Here is a 19,510-nt window from a genome sequence, read left to right on the forward strand (position 1 = left end):
TCTCACGCTTATTTCACATTTACTTTATTTCACGTTAGATTCCTTTTCTCATGGTTTTTCCCCATTTAAACTCCTGACTGACTAATTAACTTCAGTATTTCTTTGGGAGGCAAATAATATTTTTACATTATGTAGAAGTGATAGAGGCTTACTGTACTTTTTTTCCCCTTCCAGACATTATTCCATTTGCCCAATGACATAAAACAACTGATGCAACACATTTTCCACATCTGTCAGGTAAGAACTCGGACCTCCTTGTCTAGTTTCAGTATCTGAAACTATAACTGAAAAAACCACAAGCTGAATCAATTTAGGAACAGACAGTCTGATCTATTTATCTGGTGTTCATAGGGAGAATTATGGGTACAGTTTGCAATGCCTATTATTTAAACTCTTGGCAATGTTTACATTAAATAAGATAATGAGTATAAAAGCCTTGGTACATATATAAATGCTTAACAAGAATTACTTATCATATATTGCCTTGGATGTTACAGAAAGATGTAGAAACAAAAGAGCATCTGATCAAACTTGGAGTAAGGAGAGGTCTATTTAGGTTTTAGAGTTCTGTTCTGAGGCAAGCTCTATTTAGAGATTAATTCTGTGTGTGTGGCGGGGGAAGAGACTAGCTAATTAAGTGGATACAGTATAGAAGTTCTAGGTTATTATATAAGTCAAAGTGATCTCAAGTTTTCCTTTATACTTGGGATAAGTCAGTAAAAAGTATTCTTACCTAATGATATAATAACTAAATCCTGAGGCTCTTAATTGTCAAAGATCAAATGTTTTCCTCCAGGCAAATAAATGTGGGGAAAAAAAATCATTGTTTGTCTCCAATGAAACATATTTAAATGTAATGATGAAACCTGCACATTTGCATGACCTGATTACTCATAATAGGAGAGAATACTGTATATTTTAATATATAATTAAATCCAGCAAATAACACAGCAAATAAAAAAAGACTGCTCATTCTCATTCTGATGAAAAATAGTTCTAAAAATATCCAAGATTGAATCTACCTTGAGATATGTAACTAAGGCCTTTATTTGGCTTAAAAATCATTGATCTGATTTGAAGCTCTGGAACAGGTATGTTAATATGGACTGTGTTTCTGGCAAGGGCAGTGTTTGTTTTGCCTGAACAGACTGCTGTACCATGACTGCCTATTTATAGAACAAAGTAGGCATATCTGTAGGGCAAAACATCATTTTATTTCAATTGTAGGGCTGCATATTAACTTGGGAGTAGGAAGCTATCTTCTCCTGTCACCTACTTTTAAGTCAAATATGTAATTTTTCACCATTTATAAATCTACCACTTATAATTCTTTTTTGAAAGCTGCTGCCGTGTTATCTCATATTTAGTTGGAGTGAGTATATAACTTGTTCAAACACTTTAGGGAATTTCACTGTATATAAATCTCAAAATTTAATGAAATTAGACTTTAGATAAAATGTTAGATTTCTTTTTGTAAATCTTTTATACATTAGCCCAAAGATAACTAGAAACATTAGAGGTCACTGAGAAAATTTGGCATTGTATATAACCATTTTTATATAGTGGCTTTGACAAATATGTATTTCCCACACCTACAGAAATGCTAAATATATATTCCTAAACATGGTGATCCAACAAAACAGTGGTTTGGGAGAGCTGCTGATTAAATTTTCAGAGTTACGTTGTTCAATGATTCAAATTAGTGGTGTACTTTGAAAATCTTTTTGGAGCATAAAATTGCAGATAAACTATCTTTAGTTAATCAGATCCTTGAGCATGATTTTTTTTTCCCATGAGCATGATTTTGAGACATATTGGATGATATGTTAATCTATATAAAAATGACGAGCTAGTAATGTGAGACAGGGTCTGAAGAATCCATGTAATTCAACATATGTGCTTGATCACAACTTTGCCTCAGTCGGTCTAACCAATAACCATTTACTGAAGTACTCTGGTTTGGGAAATGGCATTATATGATATAAGGCACAGTGGGGTCGCTATGAATGTGTGTCTGTAAATGTGTCCCTGTTGTAGGATGATGGAGGAATTGATATTATCAGTATAAAAAAACTAAACACTATCACTTCTATAAGAAAATGTCTCTTATTCAGCATCTCCTTTTCCCCTTCTTCCAGTATCATGCTGCTTTTAACACAACAAATAGAGAAGAAAGAGACAGACTGGCCAGTCATGGTTAAAAAGCTTTCTATTGATGCTAATAAGTTAATGAACAGACAAAAGGGCTTTCTTAGCCTTCCCCTTCATACAAGGCACACAAAAAAGACATTATAAAAAGACAATGAAAAATAACCCATGATTCCAATCACTTTTTTTTCTCCTGACTGGTCTTTTTGTCTCAAAGAACTGTGTCAAATCAGGCCTCATTTTTCCCACAATGTGCCTACTGTGTGGTGTTCACATTATGTAGCCAAAAAAAACGGTGCAGTTTAGAAACAAATTTGAGTTCCACCACTGTGTGATCCTAGGCAAGTTGCTTAAACTTTTTCTGATACTTACTTTACAAATGGAAAAGAAAATGGCAACTGTGAGAACCTAACGATCTCTACAGAATTAGTTTACCATGTGTGAAATTCTAGTGCATATGAATTTCTGCTTACCACTTCCTCAGCCATAAGGAGTTTGTTTCAAGTATTTATCAGAATTTCAAATTATACCTGATGAGGATAATTATAGGAGGGGGAGCTATGGGCTACACATGGACATGAACAAATGAAAGAGTAAGCATAGAGGTATTTTGTACTGAAAGTTGAAGAAAAATAAAGGAAATAAGGAAAATTAAACCAGCCTTAGGATTCTCTTCCTTTGTTAGATATGAGAAAGCTAAGTAGTGGCAGTGTCAAGGAGAAGGATTAGCTCTTTCATAAACTCCACTGGTCCCTCTTGCATACTGTTACCCTCAAATAAGAACACTTATTTTTTTTTCACGTCAGACAGGTAATGTGCTGGTGTCATAACAAGGTTTGGAGGGAGGCACATATCACGCAGCAGGGTGAACACCCAATCATCATGCTCATGAACTACAAAAGGATCAAGAGCACTTATTAAACCAAACCAATGTGGTGGCTATGTACATACACAGTCAAGATGAATCTCCTATATAACTCTTACAACTAGATAAACACAGGCAAAACAATGAAATTGGACCCCTATCTTGCACAAGTCACAATAATTAGCTCAAAATGGATCAAAAACTCAAACCTAAGAGTCAGTGATAACAAAATGCCTTGAAGAAGTTCCTTGCCATTTGTTTTGGCAGTGATTTTTTGGATATAACACCAAAAGAACAAATAGCAAAAGCAAAAATCAACAAATAGAACTACATCATGCTCAAAAGCTTCCACACAGCAAAAGAAACAACAGAATGAAAAGATATCATAAAGAATGGGGGATACAGAACAGACTTTTGGACTCTGTGGGAGAAGGCGAGGGTGGGATGTTTCGAGAGAACAGCATCAAAACATGTATATTATCTAGGGTGAAACAGATCATCAGCCCAGGTTGGATGCATGAGACAAGTGCTCGGGCCTGGTGCACTGGGAAGACCCAGAGGGATTGGGTGGAAAGGGAGGTGGGAGGGGGGATCGGGATGGGGAACACATGTAAATCCACGGCTGATTCATGTTAATGTATGACAAAACCCACTACAATATTGTAAAGTAATTAGCCTCCAACTAATAAAAATAAAGGGAAAAAAAAAGAATGGGGGAATTTTTTCAAACCATATACCAAACAAGGGGTTAATACCCAAAATATATAACCAGCTCATACAGCTCAATATAAAAAACAAACACCAAACTAGCAACCCAATTAAAAAATGGGCAGAAGACGTAAATGGCCATTTGGATGTCTTCTTTGGAAAAATGTCTAACAGGTACATGAAAAGATGATCAACATCACTTATTATCAGGAAAGTACAAATTAAAACCACAGTGAGATACCAGTTCTAAAAGGTGTAAAGTGATATATCATCAAGAAGACAGGATTCTGGTTCAAGAGAGTGACAAAGGAAGATCCTGAAATCACCTCCCACTACACACCAAATGTACAGCTACATATGGAAAAATTTCCTCTGAAAAGAGCCTTAAACTAACTGAATGACTCCTAAACAGTGGGCAAACAGGAAAAAAACGCCATAATATAAAATTGCGTAAGAGATGCAGAGCCACAAGCTTGCCATTAACCCCTCCCTCAATTGGGAGGGATCTCAAAACCCAGATCTCCTCCCTAAGGAGTGAATGCTTTGAACCCCACATCAGGCACTCCATTGCTTAAGACCTTCACCTGGAAGATGAGCCCCCAAAATATTTAGCTTTGAAAACCAACAGGGTTTGTGTTCATAAGATCCACAAGGCTATGGTGAACTGACAAACAGCTCTTTAAAGGCCCCTGTGCTTAGACTCACCACCTCAGGGCCCAGTGCAGAAGCAACCAATCAGTGATCCTAACCAGATTCACACCAAGGTACATTATAACTAAAATGTTAAAAGAATCTTAAAAGCACAAGAGAAACACAGCATGTTATACACAAGGTAGCCCACATAAAATTATGAGCATATTTTTCAACAAAAACTTTTCAGGCCAGAAGGGAATGGCATGATATAGTCAAAGTAGTGAAAGAAAAAAAAATAACTTCCAATCAAGAATATGATACCTGGCAAAGTGATCATTCAGAGAAAAGAGTTTTCTAGATAAACAAAAGCTAAAGGATTTCATCACCAAGAAACCAACCTTACAGTGTTAAAGGGACTTCTTTAAGCTGAAAAGAAAGAGCCCTACCTAAGAATAAGAAAACATACAAAGGTATACATCTCACTGGTAAAGGCAAATATACATAGTAACGGTAGTGGATTAATCACTTATAAAGCTGGTATGAAGATTAAAAGAAGTATAAATTTATATAACTACAATAGTTAAAGGGATACACAAAATAAAAGGATATAAAATACAATGTCAAAAACAAAACGGGATAGAGTGTAAGGGAGAGTAAAATATAAAATGTTAGAATACATTCAAACTTAAGTTTTTATCAACTTAAAATACAGTTATAAATATAAGCAATTATACGTAAGCAAAATACTAACCACAAAACAAAAACCTAGATACACAAAAGATAAAGGAATCTAAGCATACCAATACATAAAACGATTATATCACAATAGAAGAGAGCAAGTGCAAAAGAAAGGAAGAGAAGAACCACAAAGCAGCCAGAAAAAAATTAACAAAATCCCAATGATAGCACATCTATTTCAATGACTTGAAATGGGTCTCTAATTCAAAGACAGAGTTGCTGAATGGATCAAAAAACGTTTACAAAAACAAAATGAAAAAGAAAACACAACAAGCCAAAATCGTTGGGACACAGCAAAAGCAATTTTAAGATAGAAGTTTATAGTGATACAAGATTGCCCCAGGAAACAAGAAAAATCACAAATAACCTAACCTTACACCTAAAGGAACAAAAAACAAAACTCAAAGTTAAAAGGAGAAAAGAAATCATAAAGATGAGAGAAGAAATAAAATAGAGACTAGAAAAAAAATCAGTGAAACTAAAAGCTGGTTCTTTGAAAAGATAAAATTGCTAAACTTCTAGCTAGACTGGACCAAGAAAAAGAGAGAAACCCAAATATTTGCAATCAGAAATGAAAAAGAAGTTACAACTAACACCACAGAAATACAAAGTATCATAAGAGCCTGCTACAAACAACTACATAACAAAAAAAATGGACAACTGAGAAGAAAAGGATAGATTCCTAGAAATGTACAATCTCCAAAGATTGAACCAGGAAAAATATTAAACTCCCAACCAACAAAACTCCAGGGCCAAATGGCTTCAAAGGTACTTTTTAGCAAACATTTAGGAAAAAGTTAACACCTATTCTGCTCAAATTATTCCAAAGAATTGCAGAAGAAGGAACTCTACCCAACACATGCTATGAAGCCAGTATCACCTGATGCCAAGGAAAGACAAATATATCACAAAAAAAAACAGAAAATTGCAGGCCAATATCACTAACAAACATAGATGCAAAAGTCCTTAACAAGATACTAACAAGCCAAATTCAACAATACATTAAAAGGATCATATACCATGATCAAGTGGAATTTATCCCAGAGATGCAAGGATTTTTCAGTAGACACAAATTAATCAGTGTGAAACACCACATTAAAAATTAAAGAATAAAAACTCTATAACTCAGTGAACAATACAAAGAAATAGAGGAAAACAATACAATAGGAAAGACTAGAGGTCTCTTCAAGAAACTTAGAGATACCAAGGGAATATTTCATGCAAAGATGGGCACAATAAAGGACAGAAATGGTATGGACCTAATAGAAGCAGAAGATTTTGAGAAGAGGTGGCAACAATACACAGAAGAATTACACAAAAAAGAACTTCATGACCCAGATAACCACGATGGTGTGATCACTCACCTAGAGTCAGACATCCTAGAATGTGAAGTCAAGTGGGCCTTAGGAAGCATCACTAAGAACAAAGTTAGTGAAGGTGACAGAATTCCAGTTGAGCTATTTCAAATCCTAAAGAATGATGCTGTGAAAGTGCTGCACTCAATATGCCAGCAAATTTGGAAAACGCAGCAGTGGCCACAGGACTGGAAAAGGTCAGTGTTCATTCCAATCCCAAAGAAAGGCAATCCCAAAGAATGTTCAGACTACTGCACAGTTGCACTCATCTCACACGCTAGTAAAGTAATGCTCAAAATTCTCCAAGCCAGGCTTCAACAGTATGTGAACCGAGAACTTCCAGATGTTCAAGTTGGATTTAGAAAAGGCAGAGGAACCAGATATCAAATTGCCAACATCTGCTGGATCACTGAAAAAGCAAGAGAATTCCAGAAAAACATGTACTTCTACTTTATTGATTACACCAAAGCTTTTGACTGTGTAGATCACAACAAACTGTGGAAAATTCTTCAGGAGATGGGAATACCAGACCACCTGACCTGCCTCCTGAGAAATCTGTATGCAGGTCAAGAGCAACAGTTAGAACCAGATGGAACAACAGACTGGTTCCAAACTCGGAAAGGAGTGTGTCAAGGCTGTATATTGTCACCCTGCTTATTTAAGTTATCTGCAGAGTACATCATACGAAATGCTGGGCTGGATGAAGGACAAGCTGGAATCAAGATTTTTGGGAGAAATATCAGTAACCTTAGATATGCAGATGACATCACCCTTATGGCACACAGTGAAGAGGAACTAAAGAGCCTCATGGTGAAGGTGAAAGAGCAGAGTGAAAAAGCTGGCTTAAAACTCAACATTCAAAAAACTAAAATCATGGCATCTGGTCCATCACTTCATGGCAAAGAGATGGGGAAACAATGGAAACAGTGACAGACTTTCTTTTCTTGGGCTCCAAAATCACTGCAGATGGTGACTGCAGCCATAAAATTAAAAGACACTTGCTTGCTCCTTGGAAGAAATCTATAAACCTAGATAGCATATTAAAAAGCAGAAACATTACTTTGCCAACAAAAGTCCATCTAGTCAAAGCTATGTTTTTCCAGTAGTCATGTATGGATGTGAGAGTTGGACTATAAAGAAAGCTGAGCGCTGAAAAATTGATGCCTTTGAACTGTGGTGTTCTAGAAGAAGCTTGAGAGTCCCTTAGGAGATCCAACCAGTCCATCCTAAAGGAAATCAGTCCTGAATATTCACTAGTAGGGCTGATGCTGAAGCTGAAACTCCAATACTTTGGTCACCTGATGCAAAGAAGTGAGTCATTTGAAAAGACCCTGATGCTGGGAAAGATTGAAGGTGGGAGGAGAAGGGGACGACAGAGACACAAAGACAAGCAGTGTCAACTGTAGGTAGACAACAAGATACACACTATTCTACTCAAGTCAGTGGAAGTGACTGAAAGTGAACATTCAATGCCATATCTGCAAACCCAGAATGTCTGACAGTCAGCAGGCACGCAAATAGATTAAATTTGTGGACTACAAAAGCACAAGAATGAAAGGAAGAATAAGAGGGCATGATATATTGAGGAGGAGTTTGAATAATTTAATGATCCTAATTTTGTCTTCAATACCATCTCATTTGACGTATTTCCAGGGGCAGGCAGCTAAATAAATGATAGAACGTTTGCAGTATATAACCCAGATGCTAGACCTTTTAATCAAACAGCATATTCTGCTCCTATTCATGTACTTTATTCATTTTATTAGAGCCAGAGGCCTAATACACGCAGGAATGTCTTAATTATCCTAATGAGGCAAAGTATAAGCTAGAGAAATTCAATAAACCAAAAGTGGATGTGAGTTTTGAACTGTAGCTCTTTCAAATGCTAAGCCTTCCCCCCAAATTTTGGTATACAGTGTCACTTGCTTAACAATAGATTTCTCCACCTTGGCTCTCTCTGAGATGGCCCAATGGTACTTAATAAGAGGGAAACAGAACAAAGGTAAGTAAGGAGAAGGGAAGAGAGAAGAATCAGATCATCTGGGTGATCGACAAAATCAATCAAGGATATATGATTAGGGGAGGGATAATATAGGGGTTTGGGATTAACATATACCCCCATTCAACAAGGACCTACTGTATAGCACAGAGAACTCAATATTCTGTAATAACAGATTGGAAAAGAATCTGAATTAGAATGGATATATGTATATGAATCACTGAATCACTTTGCAGTACACCTGAAACTAATACAACATTGTAAATCAGCTATACTCCAATATAAACTAAAAATTAAATTAAAATAAAAACAAAACAGAAATAGACTCACAGACATAGCAAACTTATGGCTACCAAAGGGGAAAGGGAAGAGGGAAGGATAAACTAGGAGTATGGGATTAGCAGATACAAACTACTATACATAAAATAGATAAGCAACAGGGTCCCACTGTAGAGCACAGGAAATATTATTTGTAAAAAAATACATATTACTGTACTGTACACCTAAAACTAACAGTATTGTATAATGAATCAATCATACCTCAATATAAAACAAAGAATAAATGACTAATAAAAAGTTAGTTTGCATATACATTGTCCACAAAGAAGCCCAGAGATGAAATGGAGTTCGGTTTCCCATTTCACACAGAACATGCTGGGTTCATTTATTTATGATGACTAGATGCTGAACTAGCAGATGAGATTAGCTCACTATAGAACTGTACGCAAAAAGTTGAGATCATGGGCTTGATTCTTTATTCACCCAGATAACCCGTTTATTCACACACAAAGCTTTGAATGAGCATGTGAGTTCAGCAAAAAGGGTATGTGACCTAGAATTCCAAATCTTGGCTTCCAGGTGAAGCTCTGACACTCATTTTCAGTGACTTGACACTGGACAAACTTTCTAAGCCTTATTCAATGCTGCAATTTGGGGACTGCACTGGAGGACCTAAGACAAAAGCAGGAAACAAAAGAGGAGGAGAATGTGTCTTATATCCTTGGAGTACAAGACAGTACAATCTAACATAGAAGTTAGATTTTAAATAGAGTTTTCAGAAGCACAAAGTCCAGAAGGAGTATTTCCTACAAAGGCAACCCTTCCATCTGTACTCTGGATTCTCATACTCTTCCACCCTCATCACCACATTCTATCATTCACTGCATTCTCCCATGTCTTCGCTATCTCCCTCTCTGATCAACTTTTTTTTTCCTTTTGCTTCACTCCTCCCAACCCCCTCCAAACAAAGCTCTTCTTTTTTTTTTTTTTAAATCACAAAAAAGCTTTCAGTGAACTGGCTTCTGTCTCCCTGTCTTGTGATTGTGATTCCTTCTTTGCCACTTTCTTTACCTCAGAATTGCTTGTAGGTTTTATCACATACAGTGTTGTTTCTCAGCTCTTTTGCTTCACGCTAGCTATCTATTCTGCTTCATATGACCTTCACCTTCACTCCACTTGGCTAAATCCTACTTCTCAGATGCAGTTCATATCTTGTCTCCCAAGTCACTTTCCTCGGCACCTCAAGATGAAATTAGGTAATTCCTCTGTAACATATTATACCTCTAGCATTGCAAGTACCACATTGTGTTAATAATTTCTTGTTTATATGTCTTCCTCACTCTCAAGACCTTGGGTAAGCTTAAGAACTGGGACTTACCAGACCCATAATAAGGTGTGACACATAGCAAACACTTTAAGTAGGTGGATGAGGTTACATAAAGCCAGCAAAGCTTTGTGGGAGAATAAGAAACTCTCAGTCACTGACGTATGCAGGTGAATGAATTCAAAATTATGCCTTTCCCTATGGAAGGAGCCAAAGTGTCCATCAATGGATAAATGGATAAAAGATGTGGTAAACACACACACACACACATGAATATTACTCAGCCATAAAAAGGAATGGTATTTTGCCCTTTACAGCAACATGGATGGACATATGGGGCATTATGCTAAGTGAAATAAAAGACAAATACTGTATGACATCACTCATGTGGAATCTAAAAAGTACAACAAACTAGTAAATATAACAAAAAAGAAAAAGTCTCACAAAGAACAAACTAGTGGTTACCAGTTAGGAGGGGTATGGAGGAGAGGCAAGGAGAGATACAAACTCTTGGGTGTAAGATGGGTTCAAGGTTGTATATTATACAACACAGGGAACAGAGCCAATATTATATAATAACTGCGAATGTAAAATAACCATTAAACATTGCATAAATTTTTTAATTTAAAAAATATGACTTTCTCTTGATTCACAATTAAAATAAGCTATACTAAAGAAATGAGCACTTTGATTGGGACATGGATTCATAAGTAGGTAATTTGAGGACATGAGGAAATTGGCATCTGAGAGAAAGTCTAGGCAAAATGCTACAGTGCAAGGTACCGATTAGCACCAATTGGAACAATAAAGGGCTGGTAACTCTGGATATGGTCTTCCCAGGTGGCTCGGTGGTAACGAATCTTCCTGCAGTCAAGAGATGTAGGTTCAATTCCTGGGTTGGAAAGATCCCAGAGAGGCAAATGGCAACCCACTCCACTATTCTTGTCTGGGAAATCACATAGACACAGGAGCCTGTCAGGCTATAGTCTATGGGGTTGCAAAGGGTCCAACGTGACTTAGTGACTAAACAACATATCCAAGGACCACTTTAGTCTCAGGCAGCACACAGTTCCATGGTATTAGAGCCAGGCAAGCAGTCTGTAGTACAAAAGCAGACCTAGTTCCCCATAAGATGGGACAATGAAAAAACTCTAATCTATTCTCTTCCTACTATATTAATAGTATTACTAGCCTAGGTCTGGAAGTGTCAGTGCTGATGTGAACTTCCAAAAAAGGACAGCAGGGCATTGATGACAGAGAGTGATCTGATTCTTCAATGAGAACTTTCCACTTACTCCAGTGCATTCTAAGGAGACGGTATGCTTCATCTCAACTCATGATCACCACTGGGAAATTCCCAGGTGCTTGAAAAAGGTCAAGGGTATCATTATCGTATGTTGAGCATATTTTCTTTTCTTTAAGCATGACAAGAGGCAGGGAACAAATATATTGATTTGGCTATTAGTTTGCCAGATATTCATTCAGGTGAATGGCACAGCTGCTGTAGTAGCCCCAGGACATGCTTACCAGCCTAAAGTATAGTGTTATTAACAAATATATTAAAAATCACAATATGAACTATAGCCTTCTAATAAAAAACATTGCTGGTAATTCGACCCTTCACTTGCTCATCTGAATCTCTTGCCACCACTCCAGATTGTTACTAATATCATAGCCCATAGGTTCAGTTAGAACTTGTTGTTGTGTGTTGTTTAGTCACTAATGTGAGTCTGACTCTTGCAACCCCATGGACTGTAGCCCACCAGGCTCCTCTATCCATTGGATTTTCCAGGCAAGAATACTGGAGTGGGTTGCCATTACCTTCTCCAGGAAATCTTCTAGACCCAGGGATCAAACCCACGTCTCCTGCATTGGCAGGCAGGTTCTTTACCACTGAGCCACTAGGAAAGCCCTGAACTTTTTACAGGCACGTTTTTATTTGGAAATGGCCAGAGCACCTCAAACTGACTCAGTCATCAGTGTACACTTTCAAAGATGATTGGTAGTAACAGGAATATTATTCACCCAGTGACTCTGAATCTACGAGAGAATGCATTCATTAAAATGAATTTGTGAATTTCTGGATGAGTGATTATAGATGCTAATAGGAAGTATGTACCATTCATCAAGATTCACTATATGCCAGGAGTTTTATTTACATTATTTCATCAGTTCCTCACAACAGTGCTGGAAGGTATGATTATAACCTCCATGTCATATATGGAGGAACTAGGAATCACAATGATTAGGAGACATGTTCATGGCCATGTGGAGATAGTAAGAAGCACATGGCAGATCTAGGATTTGAAGCTATGTCAGTAGAATTGTAAAGCCTTTGCCTATAGCCATGATGCTGTGCTTACTATAATTTTCTCTATCTTCCCAAATTTTCTAGAGTAGTTTTACGATATATAGTAATAATAACATTTAAATATCATTAAAACTGTGAAACGCTTAGGATTTCAATTTATTTCCAAAAAAAAGTTGTTGACCCTTTTTACAATATAAGGAACTATATATGACGCTGGGGAAAAAATTCCAGTTCCTATCCTCCAGGAAATAGAACTGATACAAGCTGTATGAACAGTCCTACCAAACACTGTGAAATGATTGATGTCCCAATAGGAAAAGTGCAAACTAAGTGTCAGAAAAGCACTGAACAAGGAGAGGTTACTTCTGGATTGCGGAAGGAATAAGAAAAGGCTTCATAAAGGACATAGCCTATAAACAGAACTTCAAAAGATATTTAAGATTCATTTTTCATTAATTTTCCCTTACAAATAGCTGTGAAAAGAAGGGAAACAAAAAGCAAAGGAGAAAAGGAAGGATATACCAATTTGAATGCAGAGTTCCAAAGAATAGCAAGGAGAGATAAGAAAGCCTTCCTCAGGGATCAATGCATAGAAATAGAAGAAAACAATAGAATGGGAAAGACTAGAGATCTCTTCAAGAAAATTAGAGATACCAAGGGAACATTTCAGGCAAAGATGGGCACAATAAAGGACAGAAATGGTATGGACCTAACAGAAGCAGAAGATATTAAGAAGAGGTGGCAAGAATACACAGAAGAACTGTACAAAAAAGATGTTCATGACCCAGATAATCACAATGGTGTGATCACTCACCTAGAGCCAGACATCCTGGAATGTTAAGTCAAGTGGGCCTTAGGAAGCATCACTATGAACAAAGCTAGTGGAGGTGAGAGAATTACAGTTGAGCTATTTCAAATCCTGAAAGATGACGCTATGAAAGTGCTGCACTCAATATGCCAGCAAATTTGGAAAACTCACCAGTGGCCACTGGGCTGGAAAAGATCAGTTTTCATTCTAATCCCAAAGAAAGGCAGTCCCAAAGAATGCTCAAACTATCGCACAATTGCACTCATCTCACAAGCTAGTAAAGTAATGCTTAAAATTCTCCAAGACAGGCTTCAGCAATACGTGAACCATGAACTTCCAGATGTTCAAGCTGGATTTAGAAAAGGCAGAAGAAGCAGAGATCAAGTTGCCAACATTCGTTGCATAATTCACAAAGCAAGAGAGTTCCAGAAAAACATCTGTTTCTGCTTTATTGACTATGCCAAAGCCTTTGAATGTGTGGATCACAATAAACTGTGGAAAATTCTGAAAGAGATGGGAATACCAGACCACCTGACCTGCCTCTTGAGAAACCTGCATGTAGATCAGGAAGCAACAGTTAGAACAGGATATGGAACAACAGACTGGTTCCAAATAGGAAAAGGAGTACGTCAAGGCTGTATATTGTCACCCTGCTAATTTAACTTATATGCAGAATACATCATGAGAAATGCTGGGCTGGAGGAAGCACAAGCTGGAATGAAGATTGCCAGGGGAAATATCAATAACCTCAGATATGCAGATGACACCACCCTTAGAGCAGAAAGTGAAGAAGAGCTAAAGAGCCTCTTGATGAAAGTGAAAGAGGAGAGTGAAAAAGTTGGCTTAAAGCTTAACATTCAGAAAACTAGGATCACGGTATCTGGTTCCGTCACTTAATGGCAAATACATGTGGAAACAGTGGACACAGTGGCTGACTTTATTTTTCTGGGCTCCAAAATCACTGCAGACAGTGATTGCAGCCATAAAATTAAAAGACGCTTACTCCTTGGAAGGAAAGTTATGACCAACCTAGACAGCATATTAAAAAGCAGAGACATTACCTTGCCAACAAAGGTCCATCTAGTCAAGGCTATGGTTTTTCCAGTAGTCATGTATGGATGTGAGAGTTGGACTCTAAAGAAGGCTGAGCGCCGAAGGAATGATGCTTTTGAACTGTGGTGTTGGAGAAGACTCTTGAGAGTCCCTTGGACTGCAAGGAGATCCAACCAGTCCATCCTAAAGGAAATCAATCCTGAATATTCATTGGAAGGACTGATGCTGAAGCTGAAACTCCAATATTTTGGCCACCTGATGCGAAGAGCTGATTCATTTGAAAAGACTCTGATGCTGGGAAAGATTGAGGGCAGGAGGAGAAGGGGACGATAGAGGATGAGATGGTTGGATGGCATCACTGACTCGATGAACATGGGTTTCGGTGGACTCTGGGAGTTGGTGATGGACAGGGAGGCCTGGTGTGCTGCAGTTCATGGGGTCGCAAAGAGTCAGACATGACTGAGCAACTGAACTGAACTGAACCACCACATTCTTGAAAATATAAAAGTTTAGAGATGTTTTAAAAGTGTAGCAAATGATGTGTAAAGAATGACTGTTAACATATTGGAGTATATCCTTAAAGACTTAATTCTTTATCAATCATTTTCCTTTAATGAGCTGATACTCTACTGTGTATATTTTATCATGTATATCCAAAAACATCATAACCTATGAATGCTTATTTGACCACTGGAATATTTATCTTTGCCCTAGACCAAATATCAAAGTAACTCTTACTCCAGTGGCTGTCAACATGTGATCAGAGGGTCCGTGTGAATTCAAGAGCCCCCTTGAGGGGATCCACAAGGTCAAAATCATTCAGAGTGAAAGGATCCATTAAAAGTATAAAGTAGACCAAGTGATTTTAATGTAAGAGTATGGAAAGTTCATTGACAGACTTTCAGATTCCATATTGCAACTGACCTTTGAGAAACTGCCACTTGTTGAGTTTTGGTGTAGTGTCTAAGAAGAATATCTGCAACTATCTGACAAGACTATTAAAATATTCCACCATTTTCGAACTGCATATCTGTATGAGGTTGGATTCTCTTCGTAGTCTTCAACCAAAACAACAAATCAAGAAAGTCTGAACTCAGAATCAGATGTGAAAATATAGCTGTCTTCTATTAAGCCATATATTAAAGAGATTAGTAGAAATATAAGATGACCCCAATTTTCTCACAGTTTGTGGTGTGAGAAACAGTTTGTGGTTTGTAAAATACAGCTGAAAGTGAAAGTGAAATCACTTAGTCAGGTCCGACTCTTTATGATCCCATGGACTCTACAGTCCATAGAATTCTCCAGGCCAGAATACTGGAATGGGTAGCCGTTCCCTTCTCCAGGGGATCTTCCCAACCCAGGGATTGAACCCAGGTCTCCTGCATTACAGACGGATTCTTTACCAGCTGAGCCACAAGGGAAACCCAAAATACAGCTAATAGTTCTTAAAATAACAAACCTCTTGACATACACATTTTCAGTTGTCAATTATTTTAAATTTATAATAGTAAGTATTGTACTATGTATGTATAATCCATATAAACAAAAACTCAATTGTTTTTAAGAATGTAAAGGCGTCTCAAGGCCAAAAAGTTTAAGAACCACTATCTTTCCATGTTTCAGGCATGCCTAAAACATGACTATCTTCAAAAAGCTGCCCTTTACTTCAGGCTAGGTTAAATGTCCATATCACCCCACAGTTATCGTTCAAGCTCTTAGCACACCTCCACTGATTTCCTCAATGTCTAAATGCCTCATTCTAACTTAAGCTTCATGATGGCATCAGCTGTGTCTGTCCTTTGAACATCTGTATCCTTGGCATGTAGCAGAGTGTCTGGCATGTAGGAGATGCTCTATATTTTCATGTAAGGGAATAAATGTTAAAGACCCTTGTCAACTATCAATATTAATATCTACAAAGTATTCCATGATATGAATACAGCATCATTTTACTTAATCATTCAAAACTGATGGGATTTCAACAAGAAAAAGTGGAATGGCTTCTTGACAGGAGAAGAGAGTTTGAAAAAGCACAGAGGGGAAAAGTATAATGGGATTGTGGGGGGTACTTGGGTATGCTGGAGTGCAAGGAATATAGAAGGAACTAACAGAATCAAAGGACCAATTATTGGGAGGGAGCAGACTCTCAAGGATCTTGAATGCTATATTAATCAATTTAGCCATTATTTAGGAGATAATGCAGAACTGTTGACTACTCTTGAGCATGAGCATGTGTCAGATTCATGCTTTAGGAAGATTAATCTAGAAGTGGTGTGTAGGACTGTTTAGAGCAAAAGATCAGAGGATGGGAAAGCAGTAAGAGGCACTCCTTCCTAACATCTCCACAAAAAGTTATAGAATAAAGGTTCTATCAAAGAGAATAGAATGAAGAGTCATTGGATGATACAAATGCCTAAAATAATTAGTCAGAATGGTCCAGAAAGAACAAGAGTTAAAGATGTGAACCAAGTTCTCAGTCTGAGTAACTAACTGGACAGTACTGCTATTAGCAGAAACAGAGCACAGACAGAAAAGTCATCATACGTGGTAAACCAAAACCTATTCGCTTTGACTTGGCCATGTGGAGATCAGATATTGGTGATCTCAAGTACTACATGGTATCTTGAAGATTTTTAGGCCAGGAGCCAGTCAATTGCATTTAACCCATTAAATATAAAAAAGTCGCCAAGTGGAGAGAATGGGGAACCCTACCTCCTAGAAAGGTGTATTACAAACTCTTGGTTGGGGAGGGTCTGAGGCATGGAAGAGGGGATACAGGAACAGGTATACTTTTAAAATCATATCCAAAAGACCTATAGGTTTCATAGTACAACCAACTGTGAGTAATGCTCATTAATACTTTCTTCAATTTTAATCATTCATGTTATTTTACTTACAGCACCCTACTTTGTCTAACTCAGCACCAGAATAAGCAACAAAATCTATTAAGACCTAGATTTTGAGTATTAGTATAACTATTAGAATAAGAAATCACTGTGTATCTAAAAAATAAGCTTAAGAAGCTCTGCTTTAATAACCATTCCTTTCTTCTGTGATTCTAGGTTGCCTTTAAGTTACCACTCAAGGAATTAGGAGCATTAAGAAAATTTCTTTGGGTTTTTCAAACAGAAGGGCACTGCCAAACGTCTAGATAGGTGTCAACTATCTAGATAGAGAGATAGATAGATATCTAGATGGATAGCAAACTACAATCCACTGGACCAAACACACTCCACTGGCATTTTTGTAAATAAAGTTTTATTTGAACACAGCTAACAAATAGGAAAAGGAGTACGTCAAGGCTGTATATTGTCACCCTGCTTATTTAACTTATATGCAGAGTACATCATGAGAAATGCTGGGCTGGAAGAAGCACAAGCTGGAATGAAGATTGCCCGGAGAAGTATCAATAACCTCAGATATGCAGATGACACCACCCTTATGGCAGAAAGTGAAGAGGAACTAAAAAGCCTCTTAATGAAAGTGAAAGAGGAGAGTGAAAAAGTTGGCTTAAAGCTCAACATTCAGAAAACTAAGATCATGGCATCTGGTCCCATCACTTCATGGCAAATAGATGGGGAAACAGTGGAAGCAGTGTCAGACTCTATTTTCTGGGGCTCCAAAATCACTGCAGATGGTGATTGCAGCCATGAAATTAAAAGACACTTACTCCTTGGAAGGAAAGTTATGACCAACCTAGATAGCATATCAAAAAGCAGACACATTACTTTGCCAACAAAGGTCCGTCTGGTCAAGGCTATGGTTTTTCCAGTGGTCATGTATGGATGTGAGAGTTGGACTGTGAAGAAAGCTGAGCGCTAAAAAATTGATGCTTTTCAACTGTGGTGCTGGCGAAGACTCTTGAGAGTTCCTTGGACTTCAAGGAGATCCCACCAGTCCATCCTAAAGGAGATAAGTCCTGGGTGTTCATTGGAAGGACTGATGCTGAAGCTGAAACTGTAATAATTTGGCCACCTTATGCGAAGAGTTGACTCATTGGAAAAGACCCTGATGCTGGGAGGGATTGGGGGCAGGAGGAGAAGGGGATGACAGAGGATGAGATGCTGGATGGCATCACCGACTCGATGGGCATGAGTTTGAGTAAGCTCCAGGAGTTGGTGATGGACAGGGAGGCCTGGTGTGCTGGGATTCATGGGGTCGCAAAGAGTCGGACACGACTGAGCGACTGAACTGAACTGAACTTAACCCCACTCATTTAAATGTTGTCTCTGGCTGTTTTCACACGACAAAGGTAGAGTTGGGTAGTGGCACCAGAAACCAAATGGTCCACAAAACCTAAAATATTTACTGTCTAGCCTTTTACAGAAAAAGTCTGCTGACTTTTGCTCTAGGGCACTGGCACAAACCTTTTGTGTCTCACTTTTTCCCTCTATGGGAAGCCATTGCTACCCCATTTAATGTGGCTTCAGTCATTCATCCTCAACCCTTGTTCATGACCTTGGCTTGGTCAGCCAGAATATTTCATGTCTCTAGCCACAGTTTTAGGACTGGCATGCAAACAAAATTGGCTCAACAAGATTGAATAGATACAGAGAAAGTCATCTTCCTCACTGACACAGATTTTCCTTGCTTACCTATGCTTTTAAGCATTTCTTCCTCTTACTTTTTCCATTAATCAACTCTCTCCCAATGTTTCTTTCTCCTTTTAAAAATAACATGTTCAACGAACTTACAGTTGCCCGGGGGAAGGGATAGTCAGGAAGTTTGGGATGGACATGTACACACTGCTTTTAAAATGGATAACCAACAAGGACCTACTGTATAGCACGGGGAACTCTGTTCAATGTTATGTGGCAGCCTGGTTGGGAGAAGTTGGGGGGAGAATGGATACAAGTATATGTATGGCTGAGTCCCTTTGTGATTCACTTGAAACAACTGCAACACTGTTAATCAGTTATGAAAGTGAAAGTGAAGTTGCTCAGTCCTGTCCTACTCTTTGTGACCCCATGGACTGTAGCCTACCAGGTTCCTCCGTCCATGGGATTTTCCAGGCAAGAGTACTAGAGTGGGTTTCCATTTCCTTTTCCAGGGGATCTTCCTGACCCAGGGATCAAACCTGGGTCTCCTGTGTTGCAGGCAGACGCTTTACCATCTAAGCCACCAGGGAAACCCAATCAGCTATACCCCAATACAAAAAAGTTTAAAAAAAATAAAATTTGTACAGCATGATCCACCCCCTAATAAATAAATAAAACACATGTTCAAACTGTCTCCATTTTCTAAAAGTAAGTTGTAAGGAATATACTCCAGAAAAATTATTTTCAATTT

At 38.0% G+C, this 19,510-nt stretch overlaps 1 long non-coding RNA gene and 1 other non-coding gene across 2 annotated transcripts in view; both read right to left on the reverse strand.

Moving 5' to 3' along the window:
* The window catches only part of LOC122689185, a 376,442-nt gene that overhangs the window by 14,822 nt on the left and 342,110 nt on the right, over window positions 1-19,510 (reverse strand). The gene's annotated exons all lie outside the window — the stretch shown is intronic.
* Window positions 2,949-3,053, reverse strand: LOC122691132. Its single transcript, XR_006340366.1, has one exon. It is a non-coding gene; the product is annotated as a small nucleolar RNA U13 (small nucleolar RNA).

Source organism: Cervus elaphus, chromosome X, assembly GCF_910594005.1.
Source record: "Cervus elaphus chromosome X, mCerEla1.1, whole genome shotgun sequence".
Taxonomy (NCBI): Eukaryota; Metazoa; Chordata; class Mammalia; order Artiodactyla; family Cervidae; genus Cervus; species Cervus elaphus.